Source organism: Camelus ferus, chromosome 10 (genome assembly GCF_009834535.1).
Source record: "Camelus ferus isolate YT-003-E chromosome 10, BCGSAC_Cfer_1.0, whole genome shotgun sequence".
Taxonomy (NCBI): Eukaryota; Metazoa; Chordata; class Mammalia; order Artiodactyla; family Camelidae; genus Camelus; species Camelus ferus.
This window is the reverse complement of record NC_045705.1, coordinates 19,867,856-19,892,567: the sequence shown is the minus strand read 5'-3', so window position 1 is coordinate 19,892,567 and position 24,712 is coordinate 19,867,856. Positions and strand designations below refer to the sequence as shown.

Genomic DNA, 24,712 nt, shown 5'->3' with positions numbered 1-24,712 from the left:
GGTGTGAGTTGAGTCTATGGGAAACCAACAGGGCGCCCCGCTTGCCTTACCAGGGCTTTGAGGCCATGGGCTGCAGGGGAGAGGTTTAGAGGGTGAACACAGCAGACTTGGGTTCCACTCCTTGCCCTGCCACCGCATGGTCTCAGGTAAGCCCTTCAACCTTCTCTGTAAAACAAACGCTGGGTTTACTAGTCCCTAAGACAGGGCTGAAGTTCAGCCTATATATACACTGGGTCCGGCCATCCCAGTAGCCACCAGTTGGTCAGGTAGCTACTATCCACTGGTTACATAATTTGAATGTCATCCCAACTCTCAGGTCTCTTCCACGTGAGGACAAGTCTCTTGCAGGTCTGCAGAAGACAGAGGTAATCTGGCTTCCCAGAAACAAAAGAATCACAGGAAATCATCCAAAGCATTAGCTTATCCTGATTATAAGCATTACTCCTGCTGACTCCAGAAGCAATTGCTACATGCCATATGAACCGACTTATCACTGACTTGTGCTCCAATTTTCCATTTTCTAACCTCCTCTAAACCTTTTCTCCATTTACTGTAAAGTAATATTTTCTCTGACTTCAGAACATGCGGACACCTTCCCCATAGATGTGGAAAATAATGGGAGGCTTGAGCCCAGAGTATCTAAGATTCTTTCACAGTGCCTCACTGTTGCTTCTTGGGAGAAAACAAAAGACAAAGAGAAGGCGCTGACAAAGCCAGGCAGCCAAGGAGTGGTTTGTGTTCTCTCATTTCGCAGTACCTTTGCCAACGTTATTCCTCTGCCTGGAAAGTCCTCTCTGCACCCTTTCTTCTGGTGGGCTTCTACCCACCCTTCAATGCCCCACCTATGGCTACTTTCCTCCCCTAACACTTGTACATCCGCTGTTACAGAACTTAGCATTTTGTAATGTAAGTATTATTTATGTTTTCCTCCCAACTAGAACTTCTTAAAGGCAGGAACTGAGTCTTGTTCTCTCTGTGCTTCATTACTCAGCACAACACCTGGCATAGAGAAGCCAGGTGTGCTAAAATGTCAATTGTGTCCCAAATAACACTAAGGTCCACCTCCCCACCAGCAGCATAACTAAGTGAACCAGGGATGAACATGAGACCCTTGATCTGGACAAGCCAGATTTCCTCACAGAATTTTGTACTTAGAATCATAAAAACTAGGAATCAGAAAGTGTGGCCGCTGGAAGATCATATAGAACTGACCTCCAAAAATCTGACCTTGTGACAAAAACTTGGGTGCAGGAAGTTTATTTGGGAGGTTGTTCCAGGCAGCGCAAGTTCGGGTGGGGAAAGGGAGACAGAAAGAAGAAAAGCCAATGAAATGTACATTCACGAGCAGGTGACCGCCTTGGGAAACTGTGGCTTACTCCCTCTTTGGAACCCTCTGAGAAACCAGTGAGACGTGCCTCGGAATTGGTCCACTGGAAGACCCGAAGCTGGGAATTTAGTGATTCCTCACCTCCACTGGGTGGGACTGCACGTGCCTGCTGCCTGGCAAGCCCACTGGTGCAGGAGGAAGCTCTTGGAGAAGTGCAGAGATGTGGATGCTTGAGGTGGGGAGTCACCAGTCTCTGGGAGGCCGTCTTCCACCATCGCATGTGAACTCCAAGGTGGGCCCGGGAATCTGGGCAGGACATCCACACCACCTCCTACGGTCACCCAAAGCCAAACCGAGCCTGAGTGACGGGGCTGCAGGGAGCATGCGCCTGGCAGAAGGGGCTGACCTGCAGCGGGGAGCATGTGGCAGAGGAGCAGAAGCAGAGCACAGTCACAGACACAGACACGGAGCAGAGGCCTGGCCATCACACCCGCTCTCTTCAGTAGCAGCCTGTAGGAGCCTGCACTGGCACAGTCCTCATAGAGATGTGACCCAGGTTTGCACACTGGCAATCCATTCTCCCACCATAATTTCTTCCGGCTCCTGTTGGTCAATCCTTCTGAGCTGCACTGGCCTGTATGAGGCCCTACACAACATCAGAGACTCCCATCGATCCCCGCTGGCCCGCTGAGCTAGACCCTCTGCTAGAGCCAAAGCCTTGGAGGATCGAGAGCCTCTGGAAAACCCATATTCTAACATCCAGCACGATACTCTGCCTTTGATTTACAGTCGGTCCAGTATTATCACCTATGCTCCTTTGGTCAGTCAGGCTGGGCCATACTGACTGCCAGGACACAAAAGCAATGGCAGAAAGGGAACCAGAGCAGAATAAACAACATACACGGCAAAACACACTCAACTCAGCTCACTGGCTGGAAGCAGCCCAGTACTGTGTGTTAAGAACAGAGTAGCTTCTTTGCTCTGGATCTCATCGGCTGACAGCAACTGATGACCCTCAGAAACTGGGGAGAAACTGTATGCACACCCACCGCAGTTTTATTTTGGAAAATATCTCAGCTATAAAAGCATTATAATGGATTGGTATTGAGGAAGATAGTACTGAATATTAAAAGTATTTTCTGGTATTTGATTCTAAGAGGTTCCACTCTATCAACAGAAAATCTCCTTTCCTTAAATTAGCTTAAGAGGCTCTCTGTTCTTGCGTCGCCAGACAGTCCTATGCAAATAATATGCCACCTGTTATTAGTCAAGTGTTATCCAGAGAGAGCCCAAAAGATGTGTGTCTATACATAGAGATGGTAAGGAATTGGCTCACAGGATTGTGGAGTCTGGCAATTCCAAAATCTGCAGGGGGAGTAGGTCATAGGCTGGAGACCCAGGGAAGATGTGCAGTTTGAGTTCAAAGGCAGTCTGGTGGCAGAATTCCCTCTTCCCTTTTCAGTCTTTTTTCTATTAAGGTCTTCGACTCATTAGTGGACACCCATCCACATTATGAAAGGTTATTCACTTTACTAAAGTCTACTGATTTAACTGTTAATCTCAAATAAAATAATGCCTTCAGAGAAACGTCTTGAATATGTTTGACCAAATATCTGGTACTGTGGCCTAACCAAGCTGACACAGAAAATTAACCATCATGCCCCCACCATCTCTGATCCTTAGCAGTGGCTGCCTTGAGGACCGTGTTGCAAACAATTTGAAGCCACACCCAGACTTAACAGGAAAGGATACCCTTATGAACTAGTAATGTCTTCCCTGAGCACAGGAGGGAGGAGAGGCAGCCTGTGTCACATATTTTCTATTACCACCATAGAAGTTTGGTTTGTGTTTACTGAAGGAACAAGTGACAAAGCTTGCTCATTTTGCAATTAAACCTAGGACTTGATTCAAGATGTGTTCAAATTAAGTTGTTCAACATCAACCAGGCAGGCTGAGCAAATTCACACGCTCCCTATGTGTATGCACAAGAATGCTCCCCCAGCAGCTTCATTATCGACATCCCCAAGCTAGAAATAGCTGGAATGTTCATCAACAGTACATGGGTAGATAAAAATGTGCTGTAATAAGTATGAACCACAACTGCATAAAGCCTAGATGACTCTTAACAAACATGAGATTGAGCAAAAGAAGCCAGACACAAAAGAACCAGGCATTAATTCCATGTATGAAGCTCAAACACATAAAATTAGACTATATTCTATATAGATGCACATTTAGTTGCTAAATATTTATTTTAAAAAGTGTAGAAGTGATTCCCATAGAAGCTCCAATAGTGGTTATCTCTAGGAGCTCAGGAGATGCTGGGGGGCAGAATTTGCAATATTATACTTCTTGACTTGGGTACTAACTTTAAAACAACACGTTAAACTGCCTTTTTCTATATGCGTGTTAAACGTCACAATTAAAAGGCTTAATTTTTTTCCCCTAAGGTCTCCTTATGTCAATTCCTGAAAAAAGCAAACACACCCATGTGGATTAAAGAAAACTCAGCTAAAGTCAGAGTCAGTTCAGGCCTGCAGGAGGAGCTCTGATGCCCACCATGCATCCTCAATTACTCCAAACAGGAAGAGACTACAGCTACATCTCTCCCACAAGGTGCTGCCTACTTCACTATCCAGCAGGAGGAAGGTAACTTCGCTCCCTGAAGGACAGCTGGCCAGTTGGAGACTCCAGCAGCTCAACCAATGAGAAGCCTCCCTACTTTGGACTCCCAGCTTCCTCCAATGGTTCCTTGGTTATTATAGCCCCACCCAACTCTCCTTTTCCCTGTAAGAGCTAGTTTCCCTCCTTTGTTCCTTGGATTTGCCTATGGTCCGCCATAATTCGGTATCCTGAATTGCAATTCCTCTGGCCGTTACCAAATAAACTCACTTTTGCTGGTGAGATCACTGGCGCTGTTGTATTATTAGAGCTGACACAGGGGACCCCCAGACACGCTGTCCCAATCGCCATTCAGCCTCTGGCCAAAGAAGCCAGTACATTCACTCTCCAGCCTACTTCCCCACTAGTGTCTACTTTGGACTCTTTTCTGTGTTTTGCTTCTTCCCCCAGAACAAACATCTCCATTTTAGTAGTGATTAGATTTACAATATAACAGATTTAACAGTTGAAAGCCCTAAAATTCATCCCCAGCAAAACTTGCAAAACAGCTGCAAAAAAGATGAATGCCACTCATGGGATCAAAAGCCTAGAAGGATTTCAGTGGAAAAGTTCAGCAGTGTGTGCATGCAAAGCCTATTCTAAGCAGAAGGCTCTGCTGGACGATAGTGCCCCTCTGTCTCCTTACGAGCTGGAAGCGCCTGGGATAACAGGGCTTGGGAAGGCTGCTGGTTCTTATGCAGAAATCCTGGTACAAAGGGCTGGCTCTCCTGATCTGCCTTCCAGGATCCTAGGCTTAAAATTCAGAATTCAGCTTCAAGAGAGTTAGAGGAAAGGCAAAGTGATTTTAAAGGCAGATGCTAGAGGTTGACTTTTCCTCTTTTCATAGCCTTTAGTGCTTAGAAATTTGTAGTTAAATATGCCTTCTTCCCTCTGGAAAACAGATTTCCCCTCTCTCTCACCTTTGTCTGGGGAATAACAAATTTCATATGGAAATGAAAACCCATAGAGAAATATGCAATGCTTCAGACACCTCGTGTCGGACTGGCTGTCACAGACCCTGGTTTGGGTCAGGCTGTTTAAGCTTCTTTGGAACAAGCATTTATCTAGTGCAGGGTCATTTTATAGATCCATTAAATCTACAATTTCTCTTGGGCTCCTTTCCGCAGTTCCCCTCAAGTCACACACTCTAAAAACCCCCCTTAAGCTCCAGAAATAAATCTCTATAAACTGCCAAGCATTCAATCAGGCTTTTTACTATATCTCTTTGCAATTAGAATGAATTTACTGCTCGGAGAGATGGGGGGAAATATGCAAGGTACTCCTTGGATAAATATACCGTGGTGAGAAAAGTAGAGACTCTGTAAAAATTATCTCTGTGAATTCAACAAGAATCAAGGTCACTGGAGCTGCTACATACCAGGGATGTTAATTAATGGGCCTGCAGCTGGTGGTACCACTTGGCCGCTCTGCTCCAGCTGCTTGCTCCATATTTCTCTCGTTTGTAGGACCATTCTTGGATCAAATCCCATCTCTTTTTTTCCTCCAAGTACAAAAAGTACATAAGTCTATCCTGGAAGGATGCCAACCTTTCAGAGAACTAAGGAAAGTGTTGTTTCTTAGCTATTTTTATCTCCTTTTTAAAGAAAGGTCACTCTATCACCCCTGGAGCTGGATTACTTGTAATCAGCATCCGAGCTGTGGTCTGAGGTCATTGTTCTGGCCCTATCCATGGGGAGGTGTCCCGAAGTCGGAGAGCAGAGATGGCACTTGTAACCAAATGCCCTCAAACTAAAGCGGAGACACCAGGAAAGACGCACCTATCTCTTCAGCACACAGTCTGCATTTTAAGCCAGGGTGAGGGCAAGTTAAAAATGCAATCAAAAGCACTCAACGTCTCTAAGCTGGAGAGAGAGGGAGAAAGAAAGGAGAAAAGAAAAGAGTCTGATAGAAGTGGCAGAAATCATTTCCAGGGTAGTTTAGACCACTGAAATCTGCTGGGAAGCATTGAGAGTGGGCATGTAAACCACTTAGCACACTTAGCTGGGACCCAGGCAGCTATTGCTAATTAAAATAAAATTCCAGAGTGTAGGTAGAACAGGCGTGTTCAGCAAGGGCCCTTCCCTGAACTGCCATGGGACTGTATTTAGGCAGCATGTTATTCCAGTTAAAGCTGGACTTTGGAGTCAGAAAGATCTGGGTTTGTGTCCCTGATCAACCACTTAAGTAGCTGCAAAATCATTTGATGGCTTAATTAGCGCTTTAGACCTCAACTTTCTCATCTGTATAATGGGGCTAATAATAGTGTCTGCTTCAAGGCTACTGAGCAGATTTAATGAAATACAGCAGTAGGGGCCTTTGGCACAGTGCTTGGTATGTGGTTAATCTCAACAAATATTCATTGTTGCAGCTGGGGCTCTTACGACTTTTCATAGGTCAGCAAGGAAGCATTAGGGAAAGTGTTTCAGGAAAACAGTTTGGCTCTCTGGGCAGGTGAAGACAGCTTCAGAAGAGCAGTTTTCCTGAAGCAATGAAAATGGTCCCACTTGCCTCCACTGTAACTGCTCTTGTTTTTCTTCTCATTTGGAAACTTTCTTTCCTTCAATGTTACAGAGTGAAGGGACTGGGCGTTCTTCCACAGACTGACAGACAAGCGAATCTCGCCCAGAAATAACAGGGAAGACGCCTGACTCTGCTTCTTTAAGGAATTCTCCAGGTAGTCATTAGCCATACACTCCAGTCAGGGCCCTGGGGTGGCTGCGCCCACTCCGCCTAAGACAGGCAGGTTGTCTTCCATGCGGGCCAGCTCCTTGATGAGGGAGACCCAGTTTTACTGAGCCCTTTTTAGGGGGAAAAAATCATTCTAAAAAAATTGGAAAATTTTCTACATTACTACTTCCAAACTGTAAAATGATATTTGGGCCTTTTTAAAAGACTTGGGAAATTTTCTGAAATTAAGGAATATGGATTTAAAGGAAGCCTTGGGGGATTAGATTTTTCCTTCTCTTTGATGCATTTGAAACAACTTTAATCTGCTTTCAGAGTGCTATGCAATTTGGCATGGCATTCTGGTAGCCTGTTGTTGCCTTCTTCCTGGAACTGATACTTTGGGCCCTTTTAAAACCCATTTGGAGAAATATTTAGGGTACAGGAAAAAAAAAACTTGAATTTGAAAAACAAGACTACTGGCTTCTAAGATGCTTTGAAGAAATTTTAAATTTTAATTTTGGACAAAAAAAAGTTAAACAAAAATCTAGTTGGATATGCAGCCATGAAGGTATGACTATTCAGATCTAATTTCCTGGTTGTTGGCCCTCCTACCATATATATACGCAAAATGCAAAATACTGTATATACTCTCATGTAACAGCACTACTCTGGGAGCCAGGTATTATAATTCTTATTTTACTGACAAGGAAACCGGGGCTCAGGGAGCTCAAATTTTGCTTAAAGAAAATATAATATGGCAAGAACTTGAATCAGATTCTAGGTTTTAATCCCAATACTTTTCCCACAACACCCCATCACCTTTAACCTGTCATGTGCCTAGGCAGCCCTAGTCAATATTTGATGCCTCAGTTTCCTGGCTTGTGAGATGAGAGTAATACCTCTTTGGCTTGCTTTCAGGGACTGGTGGGTAGATTTTGCAGGGCCAAGTCTATGATGTGACCAAGATTTCCAGGAACATGATAAGCCTGAATGAAATACAGTCCTCCCTCTGTTATCAGCAGGGAATTGGTTCCAGGAGCCCCTGCAGATACCAAAATCTGTGGATGCTTAACTCCCTTGTATAAAATGGTGTAGGACAACAAACACAGTGGGCCCGAGGTATCCAGAGGTTTCGCACCCACAGATAGAGAGGGTGGACTGTTCACTCCTCTGAGCCCAATGAAATACTGCAAAACCCTATCTACCCTAGGAATGCTCCAGAGCTGCAGGAGATGCACACTGAAGCTATGAAATGACATTGCTTGCAAAAGACAAGTGCAGAATGGTTACAGAGCTGGCAGGTGGCACTTGGGAGCTGCAAGTAATTGTGAAGAGCTCATGATCCTAGGGGCTGGGGAACCTGCAGAAGTGGCAGATAGGGAAGCAAGGGCACACACTTGTCAGTCTGGGGCCTTTATTCCCTGATGCTATAAAAAGGAGATAAATGTATCGTCAAAGGGGATGAAAACTCAACAGCTATACAATTCTAGAAGAATGTATAGTTTTAAAATATCTAGGAAAATAATACGTTTCTCCTTTCTATTTATTTATTGTTAATACAAAAGTCCATCTATTCATTGTCAAAATAATCAATAGAGATGTAGAATTAGAAAGCGACAGTCCGTCTTTGTCCGTTACAGCTCCTTCCGTAACGCACTCACTAGACTCTCTAGCTCCCAGGCGCATACTCTTGTGTATCTCCTAAAACTTTTTCCATTAAGTACTATGTGTGTGTGTATTCAGATGCATGTTACACAGATTCACGTATGTATTTTTAAGTGGGGTCTCACAACGTATTGTTTTGTAACTTGTCTTTTTTTTTTGACTTTACAATGTATCATTGATACTTGCTCGTACAAATCTCTCATTCTCTTCCCCAGCTTTACTGTGATATACTTGACAAAAAAGAATTGTGTATATTTGAGGTGCTCTCGTAATAATTTGGTGTGTATATACATGTAGATATATACACTGTGAATTGATTACCATAATCAAGCTAGTTAACATATCTGTTACCTTACATATAGTTACCATATTTCTGTATGTGGTGAAAAGCTCTCTCTTAGCAAATTCCAAGAATACAGTATAGTATTATTAGCTATAGTCACTATACTGTACATTAGCTCTCTAGAACTTATTTATCCTGTATAACTGAACCTTTGTACCCTTTGATGAATATCTTTCCATTTCCTCTGGCAACCACCATTGTAATCTCTGCTTTTATGAGTTCAAGTTTTTTAGAGACCTCTCACCCTTTTTAAACCATGGAGAGGGTTCCATTGTATGGATATACCATAGTTTATTTAACCATATTTCTATAGATGGTGATACAGGTAACTGCTGTGGTTTTTTCCTTAACTATGACCAGTAATGCATCAGCAAATAATAATGATGGTTTATTAATGTTAAAGAAAACAGTCTAGGGATAAATGGGCTAGAGCAAATTTGGGAAAGACAGTACATAATAAAACCCTTACCAGTCAGCCCTATGTAGGGAATCTGGGGTGAGCAGATCCTTGTTGGTTTAGCTCCTCATTGTGTCAGAGCGACAGCTAGCACCAAAGAAAGAACCCAGGGAAAAAACAACTTAAAGAAAGGAACAAAGAAAGCACAGAGGATTTTTGAGAGGTCAGGTGAATTGAATTAAGGATCACTATCGAGTGTGCAAAAACCCTAGACAGAAACCATACGATTATCTATAAAGCTCCGATTGGTGGCACTGTAAGAAGGAAAATGATGGTGAGGGTGAGAAAATGTTTGAGCATTTTTTAGTCTCCATGTCAGACCCCACAGGAGAGGAGCTGTGTCTTAGTCTTTCATAGCCTCAACACCTAGAATAATTCCTGACAACTAAAAGGTGTTGACAAGTACTTGAAGAAAGAGCAAGGAATACTTTTTTTCCCAGAGGACCAAGCCTTTTGGACATAAGCCGGCAGAACCTACCTGAATGTAGATAAATCTTGATTTATGACTTTAAAAATAACTTAAAAATTTAAAAATATTCAGCTTGAGCTGAAAAGCAGTAAGTCAAAAAATGATTTCACTAATAGCCTCTGCTATGTAATTTACCTGACATGTTTCTCCGCTTACTGTTCTTTGCATTTTAATGCGTTGCCTGCTCAAAAAAATGTATTGGACATTGAGTTAAATTTTTTTTTTAAATTGACCTCATTTTTCTTGAACGTGCCACTAAGTTGTTCTGTGTCTAGTTGCCAGCTGTGTCAGTTGGCTGGCTTCTGCCTCTTGGCTTCAGCATTCATGTTCCTAAATGAAGCAAAAAGATTCAGTGACCCATGTCTTCAGTCATGTTAAACGAGAATTCAAGGGAAAAGTTTAAGACCTAATCCTTTGTGTGATGGGTCCTACTGATTGGGTAACTATGTTCCAGTCAACCAGAGATCAGAAAACTAGACTTGGGTATGTGTATGGATATGTCAAGATATTTTTGTAAGAAAGGGATAAGTGAAAGATAAGCAAACTGATAAGAGGGATTTACTTTTAAAGGAGAGAGAGAAGAAGAGCCAGCTTGGTCACCCTCACCTCCTACAGCAAGGGCAGCAAATTACCAAAAATACACCAAAGGAAAGATGGCCAACCTCTGTTCTCCATTAGCTGAATTCTCCAAAGTGGTAATCCATATTCATGATGATAGCCTTGACATACTATGGGGAGAAAGACTGAATTAAATTCAGTAGAATTGCTGGTATTGTATTTCAGTGCTCCCTATATTCAGTCATTCAACAAATAAAGAAAAACCACTAGATAATCAGAAAGACTGTTCTCTAGCCATTCTGAATCAGCAGGATTGCTCTGCTAAATCTTTCAGTGAGTTCAGTACCCTCCAACCCCCAAAAAATGCTGAATCCTCTCTTCCCATCCCAGCAGAAGCTCTAGTCCATGATGAGCCATGCTTCAGAGGGCTCTGAATTGGCTTACAGATGGAATTATCTGCAGGGAAGTGACCCAGTGGCCTTGTAAAAGAGAGAAGGAGTGATCTGTTTAGGAAATCATCTTTTAAATTGTTGTTTTGGCACGGTGGCTCAGAGGGCAGAGAACTGGACAGCAGTCTTGGGTTCCAGGCCTTTATTATTATCTTGCTGTGTGACTCTCGGCTTCAGTTTCTTCATCATAAAGTGAAGAGTTCAATGAGGTGACTGTGGCGTGGACGATAGTGCCTTCCACCAGCATGCAGGATAAAGGATGCTGATAAAATCGTATTAAGATAAGTTTCCATAATCCTGAAGACTTATGATTCTTTATGGAGATGAAAACAAAATCCTGGGGACTCTAAGGGGATTCTTCTTGGACGCCAGTCCTGGGGTGGTTTTTTTTTCCCCCCAAATCAGGTGTTCTTTGTACTCAGGGATTCTAGTAAAAGGTCTCTTTCCTTTTAAACTAGATCAGCTGTAAACCCTGTCCTTGCTGAAGGCCATGATAACCTAAAGTTTGCATCAGGAACTCCAAGCTATAAACCTGGCACAGGGTCCTATGCTAGCATTCTTACTCCTGTGCCCAGAAAGTTCTCTATTTGTAGCCCCCTGATCTCTGTGAGGCCCACCCAGGGCACTAAGCCTGGTCCATCATCCCTCAGCTCCCATCTCAAAAGGCAACCTCAGGGCCTCTCAAAAAGAAGTCTTTCATTGGGCTGTTGATCAGGGTTGAAAATGAAATTCTCTGGCCCTTACTGAAGCCATCACTTGTGTGATAATCATGACCACTGTGGAGGAGTTAAGAAAGGCTCAACTCCAGGACTGTTCACTTTTGTAACCAGTCACTGTTAGGCAGGTAACGCCTCATGTTATCTTTTGGTAATGTTAGGTATCTAGAGTGGTTCTAGAAGGAGAGAATCTTAAAGATGAATTTTCTGAATTGGTTCTCTGATCTGATTAGAGTTAAAGACATTCATGACCATATTTCCTGTCGTAAAGACGATGCTGACAGTCCATGTTGTGTTGTGGCAACAGAGATACACAAATACACTGGATACTCCTAAGCAAATACTCATAAAAGGCAAGGCTCTTCAAAGGAAATCCATTGCTAGCTTTTATAGGAAAGAATTATCCTCTCCCACCCCCACCCCTTTCCTGATATTACATACACCTGAAGAGTTTGGCTTTGGAAATGGCTGGTTTCACTTCGCTGAAAGCCCTGGGGCTGGGAGCATCTACCTGGAGGCAGCATGGCCAGGAGAACTCTCTTGAGGCAACATGAAGTGGTGGCTCTTTGGGTCATTTGCTTTTTTCCTGCTTCACCATTCTAATTTTTAAGGGTAGAATAATAACACCACCATAACATTAGTGATCAGCCACATGACCCTTGCTATGTGACAGGCACATGCCTCTTGGGCCGTGCACAGATTCACGTATTTAATTTTTACAACAACCTTATGAGGCAGGTTTTATTATTAACCCCATTTTGCAGATGGGGAAATAGAGGCAAAATCAAATAGCTAACAAGGAGGGAGCCAGGATTTGAATCCAGGAATTTGGCTCCAGAGTCCATGCTCTTAGTTCACTTGGATGAACAGGTCTGTGCTGAATCCTGGCCCTGCCCCGTCAGTGGTGATATGATCTTGGACTGGACCCTAAAACTCTTTGTGCCTCTGCCTCTGAATTTTAACGTGGAAATAATAACAGCCCCTACCTGATAGAAATGCTGTGAGATTGAAGTGGGATGATAAATGTAAAGGTTTAGTCTAGGGCCTGGCACATCATAAGGGCTCAATAAATGGGCTTCCTATCCTGAGACATAGATGTGCAGTCACTGCAAATAATATTTTCTTATAGTTTACAGCGTGTCTTTTCATCCTCTTAACATCTTTCACAGAGAAAAAGCTTTTAATTTTGATTAAGTCTAATTTATAGATTTTTTTTTCTTTTATGGATTAGTGCTTTTGGTCTAAGAACTCTTCATCAAGCCCTAGATCCTGCAGATTTTCTCCTAAAATTTTTATAGCTATGAATTACTTTTTTGAAAACACATTTTTTCCTAAATATGAAAGAAAGCCTATTGAAGACCATTTGGAATACAAAGAAAAACTCAATGGGGAAAGTTAAAATCAGTAGTAAAACTGACACCCAGAAATACAGTTTGGTATTAGATGCGAGGACTTGCAACTTAAATAAAAATGTCACCTCTTTTGTAATGGGAGAATAGAACCCTCCATCAGTAAACTGACCAACCAGAGTGCTGAAGGAAGGTTCCTCTCTCAATGCCAAGATCAGCTGGGGGAGTTGCCATTCAGAAAAGACTAAAAACTACTGACCCAAACAGTGAAACTCATGTTTATGAACCGCAGCTGTTAGTCACAGATTGTAATTGCCCCACCAGATAAAGAAGCTATTTAAGAGAGCAGGTTGCTAAGCTGAAAAGAAACAGACAATAATCTTTTTGGAAATCGCTGGATTGTAACCAAGCGGAATGTCAGATTTGAGGGTGGAATGGATCTTTGTGTATTTGCTGGCTTGGAGACAGACAGGCTGATCTGGCATGAAGCAGCCCTGGCTGCTGTTCTGTTTTGTTGGAGAGTAATCAGTTGAGGTTCCCTTTTTCAAGTTCTGGCATGTGGGGGCTTCAACGGCTAGAATCCTTCCAGCCTACCCACTTCTGATTCCTGGGCACCTGGAGCTCTGCCTCTTGTCCCAACCCCCTCACCTGCCTGATTGCTGGTCAGTTGGTAACAGCTGTGATCAGAGCGGTGGTTTCCATTAGTACTCCCCTGCCCTCCGCCACCGCCCCACCTCTACACAAAAGACATGAGCCAGTCTTATAATAAAGCATTAGACATTTCAGAGGCATCCTTTCCTACCCTTCACTCCCAACCTTCTGAAAAGCTGATACTTTTTGAAAGCGCTGATACTTTTTGAAAGCGCACTTGGGAGTAAAAGAGGTGAAACTTACTATTTAAGTTTAAAGAAACAATCCTGAATTTGATTCAGTTAGTCCAGATTTTCATGTATCAAGTTTGCACCCAGTGGAACATTGCGTGAAGTACTTGACTATGTACCTGCAAAGAAAATCTTATTTCTTGATTACCAAGTAAGTATCACTGTTGTTTGTTGGATTTTGAGGAATCAGGTAAAACTCTTGGATGATGACAGACATAAAAACTTAGATTAAAAATTAATTATGCGCTGAAAATTGCAACTTAAATGCCCATAATTGGTTAAATTATGATGCATCCACTCAAAAGCTCAACATTTATTGCCATGGAAAGGTGCCTAACCTATATTGAGTTTTAAAAGCTTGTTATAAATTAACAAGTAGAATTTGATCCTATTTTTAAAACGCATTGGGAAAGAAATACAGTAGTCCCCTCTCATCCACGGGGGATATGCTCCAAGACTCCAAATTGGATGCCTGAAACCATGGATAGTACCGGATTCTGTTTATAACATGTTTTTCCTGTATGTACATACCTGTGGTAAAGTTTAATTTATAAATTACGCACAGTAAGGGATTAATAATAGCTAAGAATAAAATAGAATAATTATAATAATATAACAGTAAAAGTTATGTAATGTGGTCTCTCTCTTTCTCAAAATATCTCATTGTACACATTTAATGCTTTTTCTATCTTAACTCAGTTACCACTCACTATGGCTGTAAGTTTTTCAGTTTGAGGAGTTAACAGCAAAACTAACAGAAATTAAAAAAAAAAAAACTAGCACAAGTTTCTTTTTCCTTCTTTACAGTTTCACGGATAGAAGAATCATTCTTACTGTAGATTTTAGCAACCTCAGCACATGGTTTGTTTTTTGTTTTTTTCCTTCACTAAGTAGAGAATCTTTTCACTTAAAGGAAGCACTTTACCTCTTCGCTCTGGCATATCTGAATTGCCAGCGTCACTACTCATGAGCTTTGGGGCCATCATTAGGTAAAATAGGGTTATTGGAACACACGCACTGCCACACCTGACAGCTGATCTGATACTAAGCGACTAAGGGGTGGGATACGAAGGACAAAGAGATGATTGACATCCAGGGCAGGATGGAGCAGATCTGCGCAAGATTTCATTACACTACTCAGAAGTTAAATCTTATGAATTGTTCTTTTCTGGAATTTTCCATTTAATATTTTTTGTCTGCATTTGACCATGGGTAACTGAAACATGGAAAGCGAAACCTCAAATAATAGGGGACTTCTGTATACCAAGAGAATATTAGTGGTAATCTCCGGGTCATTCAGTTATGACAAACTGTATTTTATTTTTTATTTTTTCCTGAGTTCCCCAAATCTAGTTGCATTGAGCTTGTATTGTATTAATAATCAGAAAAAAAAAAATTCCAGCAGTGGTCATAAGGTGACATATCAAACTGAACCGCGTATGTAGTTTATAATTTTATTTATAGTTTTATGATGTAAGTTATTAAGGCTCATAGTTAAAAGATATCCCAAAGGGTGAGTAGTATAAGATTAAAAGTAAGAATCTTCTTTGTGAATCCTGAGAATCCTCTCCACATACAACTACTCTCAACAAAAAATATATATTTAAAGCAGAAATGGAATAGAGAGAGCAGATCTGAAATACAGAAGATAAGGTGAAGGGGCACAAGATCACCCTAAAAAGAAGTGAAAGGAATTTATCAGCCTGCTGCTAGCCACCCTCTAGCCGACTCTCAGAACATTCCCTCATAATCACACTGCCCCTCACATTAGGGAAATCTCCATCTTTACACTCATCAGTTCCAACAGATATTGACACCCAGCCAGGCATGCAAATTAGCATGGGCTCTAAAACCCAAATGAATCAAGTCAAGTTTGAATCTCATAGCGTACTGAGCAGTGAGTCACAGAAGCAGCAGGCCCTGTTCCTGGGTGTGTGAAAGGCTTTTACTCTTTCCCATACCCCTCCCCACCCCGGCCCTGATCCCAAATTTGCTTAATAGTTTAATAGTTGATGCCTTCTCATCCCCCATGGTTTAGCTTAAATGTCACTTCCTCAGAGAAGAGACAAATGGGCTTGGCTAAATTGATAAAGCCCTCTCCTTCATTCTCTATCACCATCCCTGATCATGTCCTTGGGGGCACTTATTACCATTTGTAATTTTTTATTTTATGTATTTATGCCTGATCCCTGCCTTCCCTCTCCTGGTTGTAAACTTCACAAGAGCAGGGACTGTGTGTGTGTGTGTGTGTTCCTGGTTGTAAACTTCACAAGAGCAGGGAGTGTGTGTGTGTGTGTGTGTGTGTGTGTGTGTGTGTGTGTGTGTGTGTGTGTTTATAAGCTGGCTATGTTTAACCAGCTTTAGCCCATGATAGGCATTTAATAAATGTAGTGCTAATAAGATGAAAAATTTTACAAGTCCATTTTTTGAGCTGAAACTCTAATTTTATAAATGATTTAGGTAATGGATCACTTTTGAATGATAAATCCATTCATGTCTTCATTCTTTCATTCAGTCAATCAACAAATCTTTATTAAGATTCTACTATTTAGAATATGAAAACGAAGAATATGAAAACGAATATATGTATGTATATGCATGACTGGGACATTGTGCTGTATACCAGAAGCTGACACATTGTAACTGACTGTACGTCATTAAAAAACAAAACTAAACTAAACAAACAAAAAAATGAGCCTACTACTTGCCAGACCCTGTGCTAGCTGTTGGGGATGGAGGTATCTTGCAGGAAAGACAAAAATAGGCAACTATGACCTAGGGAGACATGAGCTATGATATGGGTGGTACAGGGTTTTAGGGAAGCACTAAGTGAGTAACATCTTGAGCTTTGTGAGAACTACAGCTGATTTTTTTCTCCACCCAAGTCACCCTGTGACATCCGTTCAAGCCCAACAACTTCATACCTAAAATGCTGAGTGGGGTTATCTGTCGATCTGTAAGTTTGCATAGAAAAGATTGTGATCTTTTTAAACAGAGACTAAATAGTGTAAGAGTGACACCACAATAAATAAGAAACCAGAGGGATAGTTTTAAAAATTATCTCTGCAAGGTAGGGTTTTATAAAGTGCAGTCTCTCTCTCTCTCTCTCTCTCCTTTCCTTCATCCTTTCCTCCCTCCCTCCTTCCTACTTTCTCTCTCACACACAGCTCAGACACAAGACATGGAGAAGCAAATGTTTTCTGATTCGATGACTTCAGCGGATTAGTGCTCCTTTGAAAGTGATATTGTTACAGCCATAACGTGTTTATGTGTAACACAGACATCTTTATGTATAATGTAGATGTGTCTGTGTGGGGAACATTAACATCCTGGCCTTGTCATTTAATGAGGTAGGAAGTTCAGCCTAGAACTCTCCATCCCCAAAGCCTTGGGAAATCTTGACACTGGAGAAGGAAGGAGCTTGAGAGAAGAAGGGAGATTTCTTTAAGGGTTATTTTCTTTTTTTTCTAAACCTCCTGGGCTTAACTCCTACTCTCAGAGAAACAATCCTTTTCCAACACAGCTGGGGTGGTTGTCAGGCAGAGGTATCCTTGCTGAGGAGAGCAGTCATCCAAAAAACAGTCAGCAATTAGTAGATGCTGGTAAATCACAGAGACACCACAGTCAGAGTTCCATTTCCTAATAACCTGATGGCAACATATTTATTTAAGCCCCTGACACACCATCCCTGCAAAGATGAACTAGAGGCATTATTTTCTCAATAACTTTCTTTATATATCAAAATATATCATAGAAATTAACTTTTTATTTTCATATTTTAAAACTATTTTTGTTTGTAAATTATGAAAGTTACCCAGGTTTACTGTAACAAAATCAAGCAATACAAAAGTATATCAAATAAAAAGTTAAAATCTAGCCCTCTCCTCTATTCCACTCCCCAAAAGCAGCAATGTCCAAACAGAAATACATGTGTGCGCCACATACATAATTAAAAATTTTTTAATAGCCACATTAAAAAAAGTAAAAAGGAACAAGTGAAATTAATTTTAGTTATATATTTACTTCAATGTATCCAAAATGTTGTTCTTTCAACAGGTAATTAACACTAGCAAATTATTCATGAGATATAAAATTATTGAGATAGTGTCCACTATTTTCTGTACCAAGTCTTGTAAACCTGGTATGTTTTACATTCATAACACCTCTCAATTGGGATGCTAAATTTTCATTGAAAAAACTTGATCTATATTGAGATTTCCTAAAACATACAGTTGAGAAAGTAGATTCACATGTCCAAGTTGTTGCAAATGTACTTAAAAGTTTTCCAATAATTGAATGAAGTGCCAGTTTTTAAGTTAAACATGAAGTAGTTAAAATTAAATAAATTTTAAAAATCTGATTCCTCAGTTGCACCAGTCACAGTTCAAGTACTCAGCAGCCACATGTGGCTTGTGGCTACCGTATTGGACCGCGTAGCCCTAGAGGGAACTGCTGTTCTAAGTTTGGTATAGAAACTTCTTGATCTTTTCTCTATGCATATACATATAAGTGTATAAACAGCTGTATGTATATTACACCTATCTGGATTTCATTTCAGAAAAAATTCTTAATCATCCTATATATTTTACTCTGTAATTTTTTTTCATTTAAAGCTATATTTTGGATATTTTTCCTTTTCAGTACATATGGATCTGCATTTTTTTATAATGGTTGTGTAGTAGGTTTATTTACTGACTTCCTTACTAATAGTCATAGTTTGTTTCTGATGTTTTGCACTTATAAACATCTGTGTCTGCATACTTATGATACATAAGTATCTATTTCCATAGGATACATCCCAAGAATTGACTCTTCTGGGTCAAGGAGTATGCATTAAAATATTTGAAAGCTAATGCCAAATTACCCTCCCAAATGGTTGGGTCAAATTATATCCTACACTCTTTGCTGGCATTCCTTGCCAGCATCTGTAGATGCTCCGAATGCCAGAATCATAAAACATCAGAAAGAAAAGATCTTAGGAATCATCTATTCCAGTCCCTTTATTTTATGGACCAGGGAGATCAAGACAAAGCTGCGTGAAGAGGCCACGTAGCATATGTGTGACTAGGCTGGGACTTGAGAAGCTCCCCAGTTCTTGTCCCCTGTCCCCGTGAGCACGGAGGAGCCCGGCAGCGCCTTTCCAGGCATCCTGGGGAAGGTCATCCTTCCTCCTGCTCTGCCCGCTGCCCCTCGCTCCGTGCACTGTATCATTATCAGCCCGGCGCTGGCAAGATCAGCAGGCCTTTCAATGGAGCATCGCATCGCGCCTCAATAAACAGGGAGCAGGAGCCAAGGGAGCCTTTCCTTGACATTTGTATCCAAAATTGAATTCAGTCTGCTCAAATATTCGCTACAATTTCAAGTGTACTTTTCCTGCCTCCCTTCTGCTGAGCACAGCCAAGTCAGAGACCCAGGCATAAGGGGGGTAAAAAAAGCGGGGGTGGGGTAGGGGGAGGGTGCATGTTTTGTTTCATGCAGAAATAAACTCCACCAGTCAGCAATTCCTGGCGGGTCAGCTCAGAAACATTCCATTTTTAATAGGAGTCATTTTGGGAGGGCAAAGGCAGAAGGGCGTGAAGGTCTTTTCGGGGGAAGGTGGTTCCCTTTAGCCACCCTCGAGTTGGTGGGGCCAGTGCGAAGCTAGAGGCATCTCACGTGCCAGCAAGATGCACTTCTCCCGAGGACTGTACCCCTTCCTACAGCTCCCTCCAACTTTACAGAGCTCATGAATGCAAGGGCTATTCCATAGAATCCTTGCACAGTAGACTCCATGCTCAAGTGTGCATTGGTGGCAAGGGGTTAGAAACCATCTCTGCTGAATCCATCTCCAGAACGCTTTCCTCCTCCCCATCACTCAGCCCCCAGCCCCACCCCGTACCCAGCACAGCCACAGCGGGCCTGGTGCCTCTCTTCCCCGCCTGCTGCCTACAGCCCCAGCCCAACTTCATGACAGGCAGTAAACATAAAATCCCATTTGCTTATTATGCTAACTCATTTATTTAAAAATCAAGTCAGATATCTTAATTCAATTTTTCTTCATCTCCTGTTATACACCCCATCTTTCTGCCCAAATATAATGCCTTCTTCAAACACAGGCACCAAAAAGCCAAAATTTGGGTAGAAGTCTCTTGGTTTTGCTACATATGGCCAAATAGTTCATTCTCCTAAACCTGGTGAGTCTTTTGGGCCTGGTTTTTATTTTTCTGATGTCTCTTTATTATGACAAGAAAGGAAAGAGGTATCAAAGTAGGAAAAGATGGTGGGAGGAGCAAAAAAGCAAAATAAGGATTTATTCCATGCTGTATTAACATGGCATTATAAGGCTTCTGACTTTGTCATCCTTGGCACATAAATGCAATTCATCAATAAGCCTTGTTGATTTTACTTCTGCAGTATCTCTCAAGTCCACCCACTTCTTTCCGTTTCAACCATCTTCACCCGAGTTCAATCCCATCCCAATTAGCTCCTATCAAATTGCACCCACTCTTTCCTGTTCAGTGTATGTCCCACACTGTAGACAGAATGACCAAAAAGGACTTTTAAGCCTCATGTTAAGCCCTGTGGGGAATAATAACCACCATCACCATCATTGTTAAACTTTGTTGAACACTTCTTACATGCCAGGCACTGTTTTTAATGTTTGAATATCTGAGTCATTTAATCTTCATAACCTTAGAGTTAAAAATTACTGCTCTCATTTGAAAGAGAACAAAATTGAAGCACAGAAATGTATGTTATTTGCCCACTGACACATAGTAATTAAGTGATGGAACAAGTTTAGGAATCCAAATCTGAAAAGGAGTTATCAAGAGATACCCAAGTAATTAATATTTACATATGCGGCAATGGTGGCAGGGTCACAATCTGGTGTAAGTTGCTGTACAGACCCCATGAGATAGCAGGTGAGTTGCACCTCATTGATTTATTGGGAGTGACTGCCTGGACTGCTGGGTTGAGAAAGATCGTGAGGCTGCATCCGGGCCCAAGGGGAAATTGTGAGGGATTAGAGATGTCTGTCCTGGGCCAGGTCCTGGCTGAAGTGGGGAGTGTACTTATTTCCTAGTATAACAAATTGCTACAAATTTAGTGGCTTAAAACAACACAAATTTATTATTTTACAGTTATGGAGAGCAGAAATCCCAAATGGGTCTCATTAGGCTAAACTCAAGGTGTAGGGGCTTGGCTGCATTCCTTTCTGGAGGTTCTTTCTAGTGGAGAATCCCTTCCTTGACTTTTCCAGCTTCCAGAGGCTGCCCACAGTTCCTGGTTTGTGGCCCCAATCCAGGAATTGCACCACTCTCACTCTGCTTCTGTCCTTACATCTCTTTCTCTGTCTCTGACCCTCCTGTCTCCTTTTTTCACTTTTAAAAGGACTCTTGTGGTTACACTGAGCCCACCTGGATAATCCAGGATAATCTCCTAGCAAGATCTTCAATCACCTCTACGAAGCCTCTTTTGCAATGTAACAGTCCCAGGTGCCAGAGTTTAGACTGTGGACCTCTTTGGGATACCATTATTCTGCCTGCCACAAGGAGCGAACAGCACCACATGGTCTGAGTGCTCTCTTGTATCTTTCACTTCTGTCACACAATAGGGCTGCACATCTTTGATGAATGAATAACTGAAAGAACTGATTACAAATACACAGAATAATAGAGATCTTTCTTAGGACTATAAGGAAATGCTATTTTTATCATGGAAATTTGGAGGGAATCTTTTTAAAAAAATCTTAACGGGGGTCCTACAGTTTGGGCAATGCCAAAATTACTGGTGGTAAACTGAGGTTAATATTAAGCAGACCTCAGTGCTGAATGAATTTTTGGATTTGCCGTTTGTCTCAATCAGTTTGGCTGGCTCTAGCAAATTACCATAGATCCTGGCTTATAGAAAACAAATTTATTTCTCACAGTATGGAAGCTGGAAGTCTGAGATCAGGACATCAGTGAGGTCAGGTTCTGGTGAGAGCTCTCTTTCAGGACACAAACCGGGGACTTCTAATCATTGTATCCTCACATAGCGAAAAGACAGCAAGCTAGCTCTCTGGCCTCTTCTTGTAAGGGCACTAATCACATCTGTGAGGGCTCTGCCCTCATGACCTAATCACTTTTCAAAGGCTCCACCTCCTAATACCATTACCTTGGGTATTAGGATTTCAACATAGGAATTTTTTGTTTTGTGGGGACACAAACATTAAATCCATAGCCTGAATCTTGTCTTGACATCACTGTCTTTTAACTGCACCAGAGGACAGAGGTCTGACAAGAACAGAAGTGTGTGGCATCCATTTACTCCCACAGAAGATGGTGAGAAGGAGGGGTGAGTTGCTGGCCCAGCAGCAGCCTCAGTTTCCATGGCGAAACCACCTCTCCTCTCCCAGCTGTAGCGGCTAGACCTGGAGCCATTCAGCTCTTAGTCCCAGATAAATTTAGACCTTTCAGGAGCTCTCACTCTTCCCAAGATATAGTCCAAGATTCTCAGCAGGATTTACAAGGTCCCACCTGCTGAGAGCCTTGCCCACCTCTCCAGCCTTGCCTCTCATGCCTGCCCCCCCACTCCAGTCACATGGGTCTCCAAGGTCAACTCCTTCTGCCTCAGGGCCTTTTGACCTGCCGTTCCAACTCTGGAATACTCATTACCTTCTTATGCCCAGTTAATTCCCACTTAACTTGGGCTCGGCCTGCAATCATATCCTGAAAGAAATTTTCTTTAACCCCAAAATCTAAGTCAGTGCCCCTTCCCCACTAAGGTCATAAAAAATGCCGTAGTGTCAGGAACTTTGGGCCTGGACCCAACCGCTTGACCCCATATTCCTAGGCCCGCCACTCATGAGCTTTGTGACCTTGGACAAGACATGCAGACTTCCAAGCTTCTGTTTCTTCATCTCTAAAGTGAGGCTAACGACTCAGAGCTGTTATGAGTATAAAATGACATAATCCACGTAGAAAGTTTGGAAGAGTGCCTGTGATGTTAGTGTAAGCTATTATTTTCCTCTACAGCAGGTATCCAAATTGTAATTATAAAATTTTTTAAATTATTATTTGTTTAGCATCTGTTTTCCTACATGTAGTAGGTTCTACAGTGGCAAGGCAGTGTCTCTCTTGTCCCCTGCCGTACCTGTGGTACCTAGCACACTGCCTTCTGTGCCAAAGGCCCTCAACAAGTATTTCTTAAATGGATGGGTGGATGGATGAGCATATTACCTACTCCTGGGGTGGGTCCCTTGAAAAAGTGTCACCTTGTCAGAAAATAAATCAATATAATTAAAGAGCATTATCTGGAAGTTTTTGACTGTCCGACTCTGGGCTGATTCATAGCGTAAAGTTAGATGCGACATTTACCGTCTCTCCCTTTCTGGGGCCTGTTCTCACCCAGAGCCTTGTGATGCTCGTTGCCAGGCAGATTTATGAAACATCTCAACAGATGCTTACATTCCATATGTCACCACTTACACATTCCTGCTGGGGTCAAGGTGGGGAATGGCATGCGTGCTAATAGCTGCATTTCTCACGTGAACTTTCACATAAACCCTCTTCCCAGCTCATTTTACTGATACATTATAATATGCTTTTATAAACAATGTTTTCAAGGTCATGAATGAATGCTGCCTAATTCCCCCCCCCCCCTTTTTTTAGAGGATTACAAGTCTAGCAAGGGCACCCAGAGGTTTCTTAGTCTCACCCCCTTCCACCTGAACCATTCTAGAAGATCTCCAGGGAAACAGGACCACATTTCCCAGTGATTCTAAGCTCTCACCAGGCCTTCATTCCTTAGGTCTCAAGGATACTACGTCTATATGTGTTAATCGTGCCTTTTAAAACTCTCATTCTGTTTGAAGTCCTAGAAAAAGTGCTCTTTTGCCAGAAAATAGCCAACAACACTGCCGAATCCAAATGGCCATGGTTGAGCCTGTTCCTCCTGTTGGTGGAAACCTCCCACGGAGTGTTTGCTTCTTGGCAAGGAGGCTGACCGACATCAGTCTTCCTGTGCCTTCATTTTCTTTCTGACTTGAATGGTCAGTCAAGCTCTATCTTTGTTCCATTTGTCAAAACACCATTGTTCTCTCTCCTCCCTGGGGCAGTTTCATTTCTATTGTTAAAAAAAATCAGAAGTCAGAGCATACTTGGGTTGATGGACACAGGTCTTACTGACTGCAGTCTGGTTTGTAGCCAAGAGCCAGCCTCATCTCTGGTGTTCAACTGACCGTGGAGATCATCTCACGCCAGCCAACTTTGGCTCCATCAGGGAACTACAAGCCACAAAAGAGTGTCTGTCACCAATTGTTCTGTGCTGGGGCCACAATTTATTGGATAGTGTTTTCTACAACAGGGCAATCTCTTCTCCCAACGAGAATATATTCCTATAAAATAATAAGCTCATTCAGAATAAAACATTTCATTTTTCTAGAAGAAATGTCTGGTAAGTCTGCATTTGGGAGAATCTGCGGCCCCAAGTTGTCATTGAAAAGACACATAGTTTAGTGCTAACCTAGGCCTATCTTATTCAAGAATAATTTTCATGTGAGGATAGAATAACAGGCATTTCTAGAGGCTGAATAGAAATACTGTGATGTTGGATGTCCTGCTATCATGAATTTTTTTTCTCTTCATTGCTTAACATTATTTACCCAGAGAATGTGTATTTTAAAACGAATTTAAAATTCAACACCTATGTTAGATTGGGTTTTAAATGCTACTTAAGGGAAAAGTGATTTCTCCAAAAATGGGTAATTCCTTTTTCTGTTTCTATAAATTACCATTCTAAAATGGTTGCTGGGGCAATTTATTTAATAGATTCTTTCTAACAAAGATTATTGGGAATTGAACTGGGCAGTTTGGGGGATTCCTGAAGAGAAGATCCTAGCAATTTCCAGAGAGAAAAAGCTAATTTCACACCTGGGCTCAAGAACCAGATGACTTTGGATTTCTCAAAAGCAATGCTAGAAGCTAAAATGCAAAGAGCAAAGTCTTCAAAATTTCAAGGGAAAATGATTTCCAATCTGTCATTATATAACTGGCCAAACATCAGCCAAGAAAAGGCTAGAATAATGTCATTTTCAGAAATACAAGCCCCCTCCAAATCCATCTCTATCTTTCTTCACCCCACTCTGGGCCCCAGGAGACTGGCCTGAATGGACTGCATCAGTGGGCTCTCTCGCCTTCCTCTTCCTGTA

The 24,712-nt window shown here is 41.9% G+C and overlaps 1 long non-coding RNA gene across 7 annotated transcripts in view; it reads right to left on the bottom strand.

The window, feature by feature from the left end:
• LOC106731112 overlaps positions 1-24,712 on the bottom strand; it is a 50,871-nt gene that overhangs the window by 10,937 nt on the left and 15,222 nt on the right. For 6 of the 7 annotated variants that reach the window (XR_004323141.1, XR_004323140.1, XR_004323138.1 and 3 more), the window contains one exon: positions 1,469-1,733. This is a non-coding gene — a long non-coding RNA (uncharacterized LOC106731112). Of the gene's footprint in view, positions 1-1,468; positions 1,734-19,712; positions 19,724-24,712 lie in introns of those variants that run through there. The other variant, XR_004323143.1, reaches the window with a different exon arrangement.